The 6,488-nt window shown below is 40.6% G+C and overlaps 1 long non-coding RNA gene across 1 annotated transcript; it reads right to left on the reverse strand.

Annotated features, from left to right (window-relative positions):
* On the reverse strand, window positions 1-5,453 carry LOC121858812. Its single transcript, XR_006087522.1, has 2 exons — window positions 5,095-5,453; window positions 1-794 (listed from the first exon to the last, which is right to left on the reverse strand). It is a non-coding gene; the product is annotated as an uncharacterized LOC121858812 (long non-coding RNA).
* Between the last annotated feature and the right edge of the window lie 1,035 nt (window positions 5,454-6,488).

The raw sequence follows: 6,488 nt of genomic DNA on the forward strand, positions 1-6,488 counted from the left end.
ATTTTTAGAAACATTGTTATTTATCATATTTCCATATCTTCCCAATAAATATTAAAAGAAAAACCATAGTAAACTGGCATTTAAATGCAATCCTGCTATAAAACTGAAACAAAAATGGTCTCCAGTCCATTTTTTTTAATTTCTCTTAAATCTTCTGAAATATTATGAACATCAGCATAGTTACATAAAGCTTTGTCCACTCATTAAATATAACATAAAACTTAAATTGTCAACATGCAAAAGAACCAATACATTTTCCTCTAAATCTACAGTAAGCTTAACTCCAAATAAGAAATATACTATGCAGTACAGTATTCCTAAGACAACTATCCTCTTGGCATGGTATAAAAAAAATGAAACCCTTTCAACTGCAATTACATAATTCTAAGATTTAATACAGACAACTATTTTTGTGATTACTGCACAAAAGAACCTGTATCCTCAGATGCATTTTGTACCTTATACTACAGGTACACCTTTTCACCGAGTACAACATTTATCTTCCTAAAGACAGCAAGATATAATTCCTATCTTGTATATGCATAGATGCACCACATGAAAGATTCATTATAGGAACAGTCACCTAAAAATAAATCCTCCCAACAATTCAGAAACCTCTTATATGCCAGTCTACATGGAAAATAAATTCTAGTACACACCATTTGATTTACTACACATAATATAACTTGCTTGAGAGTGCATTTTTCTGTTCAACTGTAGCAACACACTTAATTTCTTCCTGAGTCATACCATCTCCATCCCTTTCAGACAATTCTGAGATGTGTACTTTTGCCCTGGTAATAAGAGAGAGTATATTAACACTAAAATTACTGCAACTGTATACATTATATGTATTTACTGCAAAGGAAACCTGATGTATGGAAGAATTAAATAACAAGCAACAGACATAGTAAGTAGGATTAAGTAGTGATTGTTATAGTAAGTAGTGACAGGTAGGTAGTTGGGTAAGTGTGTAGATGGGTAAAGAAGGTGTTGTAAGCAGATTGGAAAGACGGTAGGTAGTTAGATGAGTAAACAGATAGTTCGGGATATATAAGTGAGTAGGTGGTTAGGGAAGTAAATCTGCAGGTAAGTGAATAGAGATAGGAAATAAGAAGATACCGGTAAGTAGGTTGTGAGGTCAGTATATAGGTAAGTAAGCAGATATGTTGGTAGGTAAGTAAGTAAGTAGTTGGGTAGGTATGAAAGCTAGGTAGAAGGTAGATAAATAATTAAGTAGTAGGTAGATAAATAATTAAGTAGGTAGATAGGGAAATAAGTACCATAGGTACCTTTATTTTAGCATCTTATTCTTTATTCATATAAATTAATTATCTTTAACTGAAGGAAGAAAAAGTCGAGGTTAGAGTCAGCTGTTGTATTCATCTGCAGACATGAGCATGGTTTTGGTAAGTATTCTAGTGAATACAGTACAACGTCACATATATAATTCAAACCGATACAACATTAGTCATATTATATTCAAAATATCTATCAATCTAATGTATCTCATGGTTTCTTGGTGGTTGTGCTGTGATTTTACTTTTTACGTTTATCCTCTTCACCACTGATTGGCTCGTTAGCCGCTTGGGCGATCGGTCACGTCTGTTACTTTTCTTTTTCTTTTATCCTCTTCACCAAATGATCGGCTCGTTAGTCGCTTGGGCGATCGGTCACGCCTTTGTTTCACACTGTTGGCAAGTACTGGGCATGCACCAGCTCCTGAATGTACCTGAACCTGCTCCAGTGTTGGTCAAGTCTGGTCTTGAAAGAGCTCACACTCGGTGCCGTCACAACACTCTCTGGTAGATTGTTCCAAGAGTTCACAACTCTCACGCCGAAAAAGTTTGCCCTCACAGTTTTCTGGACCTGCAGCTTCTTCAATCTTGAGCTGTGACCCCTTGTGGGGCGAGTGTCCGCCAGCTTCAAGTAAGGACACTCGACTGAGTAGTGCCCCCTGAGATGCTTATACACTTCAATTAGGTCCCCCCTTGCCCGTCTGTAGTATAAGCTAGGCAAGTTCAGGCGCTCCAATCTCTCAGGGTAGCTGAGGTGCCGAAGTGCAGGCACCAGTCTGGTGGCCCTCCTTTGAACATTTTCAACCAACTGACAGTTCCTAGCATATCTCGGGGACCAGACAGGGTTTGAGTACTCCAGATGGGGAAGCACAATGTTTTCAAATGGTGCACCCTCGCTATTCTTCACAACATGCATCATTTTTCCACATACTTGGGCACTTATTTCTATACTTGAACACTATTTGAATTTCACATTTCAAGTGTGATACACTTTAAAACACGGTAAGACACATGGTGGTGGCTGCACATCAAACACATGTAAAATGTTTCCTTGTACACCTGAGGTTGCTTTGTTGAATGTGCATACATAGCCATGGCATTTTCTCGTTGGGTGTCTCATTGATGCTGTAGGAAGGATACAGTCCGGGATTTGAGCAAACTGGGAGGCATTAAGGCTTTGATGTGTTTCTGGGAGTGGATGGACTGTGGCTCACACAGTTGGTGGTAGACAGCCAGAAGTTGCTTGAGGATGTGAATGGTGTGGTCAGTGAATTTCTTTCCCTTCACTTGTTGGTATAGTATGTGTGCATTTTAATAATAACATGTCCAGGAGATGGAAAAACATTTTCTTATACCATTTCGTTGTTTTCCAGGCACTTTTTACACTAGAGATCATTGCATCTGATTTATCTCCAAGTCTCATGGTTATATTATAAAAAAGAACACTCGGGTTTCATCTCGTATTGTTTTGTTGCCTTGTGTATGTTATGGCTCAGCACAAAGGTGGACAGTAGACATCAAATGAACACCCTTCTTATTACACCATTATATTGAAAGGCATTAGTGTGCTTTCCTAAGGATGACTTGGCCATCACTCCTTTCTTTTTTGTTGGGGAGGTATGGCATAGCAATACGCTTGGCTCTGCATGTCCCACAAGCCCTGGTCTTTGTTGTCATGTAAGTACCTGTACTGGAAAAACACTACCCTGTCCCCCCAGAATGGCCAGTGATAGGATCAAGTGTTGTATCAGTAGTGCCCTCATGTACATAATATCTTGGATGTAGCTCATCTTGCAATCACACATCACAAACAACTTCAGGCCAAAATGGTGTCGCTTGGGTGGAAACTGATACTGCCTCGACACAGCACTATACTTCTACGAATACAAATATTCTGGTAGTATAGATAGAAGAGGGTCCTGAATTTCTCATGTAGGTTGTCAAACATAGCGGATTTTCTTCGTCGAGTCACTGTACCCCTCTAGATTATCATAGACGTGGAGCAAATGTAAAATATTTGTGAAACTGTTTACTGAGAGTAATTTGTGAAACATTGAAGTGGCAGTCTGTACCAGGTCAGTGGTCCAGTACTCTATTTATGAGTGGCAGGGTGGCAACGTGTGGGCTGGGGGTCATCTGGGTCATCATCGCTGTTTGTGTCATCCATCCCTGCAGGAGAGGCAGGCCCAGGGGGTGGGTGTAGGGTCATAAGATGAACCAGGTGTGGGTGAGCGGAGTAAGGGAGAGCGTCGAGATAAAATGCTTATGCCTGTGTTGAGAAGGGGGGTTTCAGAGGCAGGTGAGGAGCATAGGGTTGGTTGATGCTCATGATTACATGGAGAGAGAGAGAGAGAGAACGGCGAGACAATGGTGTCTTCCCGCTTCTTTTTTTTTAGTTGGCCCAATCTCACTACTTCTCCTAATGCTGATGCCAAGAAGGTCCTTGAACCCAATCTTGATCATCACCTTCACACTGAGTCACATATAGTTCCTCATTTTCCTTATCCCCTTACATATTTTCTTCACTTTCACTACTAGTACTTCCCTGAATGTAATCCAGGTCTGTGCGTCAAATCACTTTCATCACACGTGGCTTCATTATCGATATCACTACCACTCAAAAAAAATAAGACGGTTTCAAAAAACAATAAAACAATTCCCATTTATTTTGCATAATAGTGAAGCCCAAAACTGCAGGATGTGTATACTTAATACACATTCTTGACCAACAACGCCTCTCAAATATAGAACAAGTATTCTCTTCCATGACCATCAAAAAGTTAATAAATACTGCATTGTAACTCCACAAGTAACCCAATAACCCTCTCCCATCCCCCCCCCCCAAACTCCCTTACCCTCCTCAATCCCCATAACACCACCCCCCCCCACACTTGTGATTTCTTCAGATTCCCGAGTTATGCTTTTGACTGTAACATCTTGACTGGGGTTATCACAGGGGGTATAGGAACACCTTTCCCTGACTGAACTACTGTACTGATTTTTTAATGCATTCAACACCACTAATCAGCATATCACCTGTTAACAACTTTTCTTTTTTAATTGGTTGATCAACACAACCTTCTTTCTGTTTCTACCATATCTTTACAAATGGTACTTAACATATATCATCCAATTATCACCACGTGAAACAGAAATTTTTCATTATGGCAGGACACCGTGAAATCATCCTTTTGAACAGGGAACTTTGGCATGTTAAATTAAGATGATCTGACAAAAACCCCTTCATTAACAAAGGTGAAGGGAAAGGAGGGGTGAAACAGTCCCTCCACAGTACACCCATGCCTGTGGTAATTTATAAATTATTCTAAAAAATATCTTAATAAAATGTGCTTAGGGTAAATATTTAGAGATTTTAACTTGCATAAGCTGGTGGCTATACATACTGTATGTATGTTACTGTAAAAGAGCACACATTCCATTATATATATTTATATTATGGATATACATTATACAGAAAATAATAACATAAAATATATTAGTAATGCTTACCCCAGTTGCATGCATTGATCAACTATGGTGATCTCTTGGAGTCAAGGAAAAACTATATGATTCAGATAGATAGAGTGAAGGACATATAAATGAAAGGAATAGATATCCAGGAAGCAGCAGTCTGCATGAATGAATGGAAGGCACAAGAAAAAGGAAAATAAATGTCCGGTGTGTGTTAACCCTTGATTACTTCCACCCCGTATTAAGCAATAAGTGGCTTGAAAACTAAGAAAATTTCAATACTCTCCTGAGATATATATATATGTAAACAATCATAGACATTTACCTGAAAGCAGCCAAATGAGCATAGTACGCAGGGCTTGGAAGGGAGACAGATCTTGTACAACGAAAGTACAGATGGCATAAACTGTAGGTTAGCATCTGTATATCATCCATTGTCATATCATTGTCATCCCACAGAATATGGTAATGAGTTGGTTTGCTGGTACCTTGAATACCCTGGAAATAATAAATTAATTCAATTAAAAGTTGAAAAAAACTGCTCACACTGTTCCTTTTATATACCCTTTAATGCTTCCTCTGGGTGGTTACAGAGGTTTAAGATCCGGAACAAGATCACCAATATAAACATTGGTGGTGAAGAAGCGAGTGCTGACCGTGCTGCGGCTAGGGAATTTCCTCCGTTTTTACGTGAGATTATGGAGGAAGGACAGTACGCCGACGACCAGGTGTTTAACATGGACGAATCTGGTCTTTTCTGGAAAAAGCTACCTTCCAAGTCCTTCGAAGTCCTTCGTTGTAAAGAATGCCAGCAAGATTCGGGGCCGGAAGTTGCAGAAGGAGCGCATCACCGTCCTGTTTACCACCAATGCCTCCGGTACCAGTAAGCTCAAGTTATCGGTGATCCACACAGCACGCAAGCCGCACGCCTACAAAACCATGGACATGACCAAGCTAAATGTCCACTGGCTGACCGCACGTAAGGCGTGGATGTTCTCTACACTGTCCCTCTCCTGGTTTGATGACTATTTTGTTCCCGATGTAAAGAAATTCTGTGAGCAACAGAATGTGCCATTCAAGATTGTGTTGCTGCTGGACAACGCACCAGGACACTCGCCCCTACTGTTAGATCATCACCCCAACGTAAAAGTGGTCTTCCTTCCTCCCAACACTCCGTCTATATTACAGCCCATGGACCAAGAGTTAATCTGTAATGTAAAAGCTGCATTCTCTACGAAAAAATTCCAGCTCCTGAACGACTACACCAACACCAGGGAAGAGTTGCGCAAAGTGAGTGACACCACCACCGATAGCAAGAGCGAAGAAGATGAGGATCAACAGTTGGCACAGCAAAAAATACTGTTCAAACAATTCTGGAGAGTATTTAACATCAAGAAAGCTGTGGACTTCTTGGTGGAGTCATGGGATCAGCTGTCTATTGCTACAATTCGTCACGCATGGAGACATGTGTTGCATGGAATACCAGGTGAGAGGAGGAGTCAATCTGTGACTGGTGAGGTTCAGATTGTTGCAGTAGCAGTGGACCTTGCCAGAGAAGCTGCGCAGACTGTTACAGTTCCAGGCTTCTCCGAGACCACCAACGACGACATCCTGGAGATGATCAGAGATCCTGATGTGACTAACGAGGAGATGGTAGATGATGATGATGACGACGTCAGTGAAGAGGCAGGTGGTGCGTCATCCCAAGAAGAACAACAC

Source organism: Homarus americanus, unplaced genomic scaffold, assembly GCF_018991925.1.
Source record: "Homarus americanus isolate GMGI-L3 unplaced genomic scaffold, GMGI_Hamer_2.0 scaffold32930, whole genome shotgun sequence".
Classification (NCBI taxonomy): Eukaryota; Metazoa; Arthropoda; class Malacostraca; order Decapoda; family Nephropidae; genus Homarus; species Homarus americanus.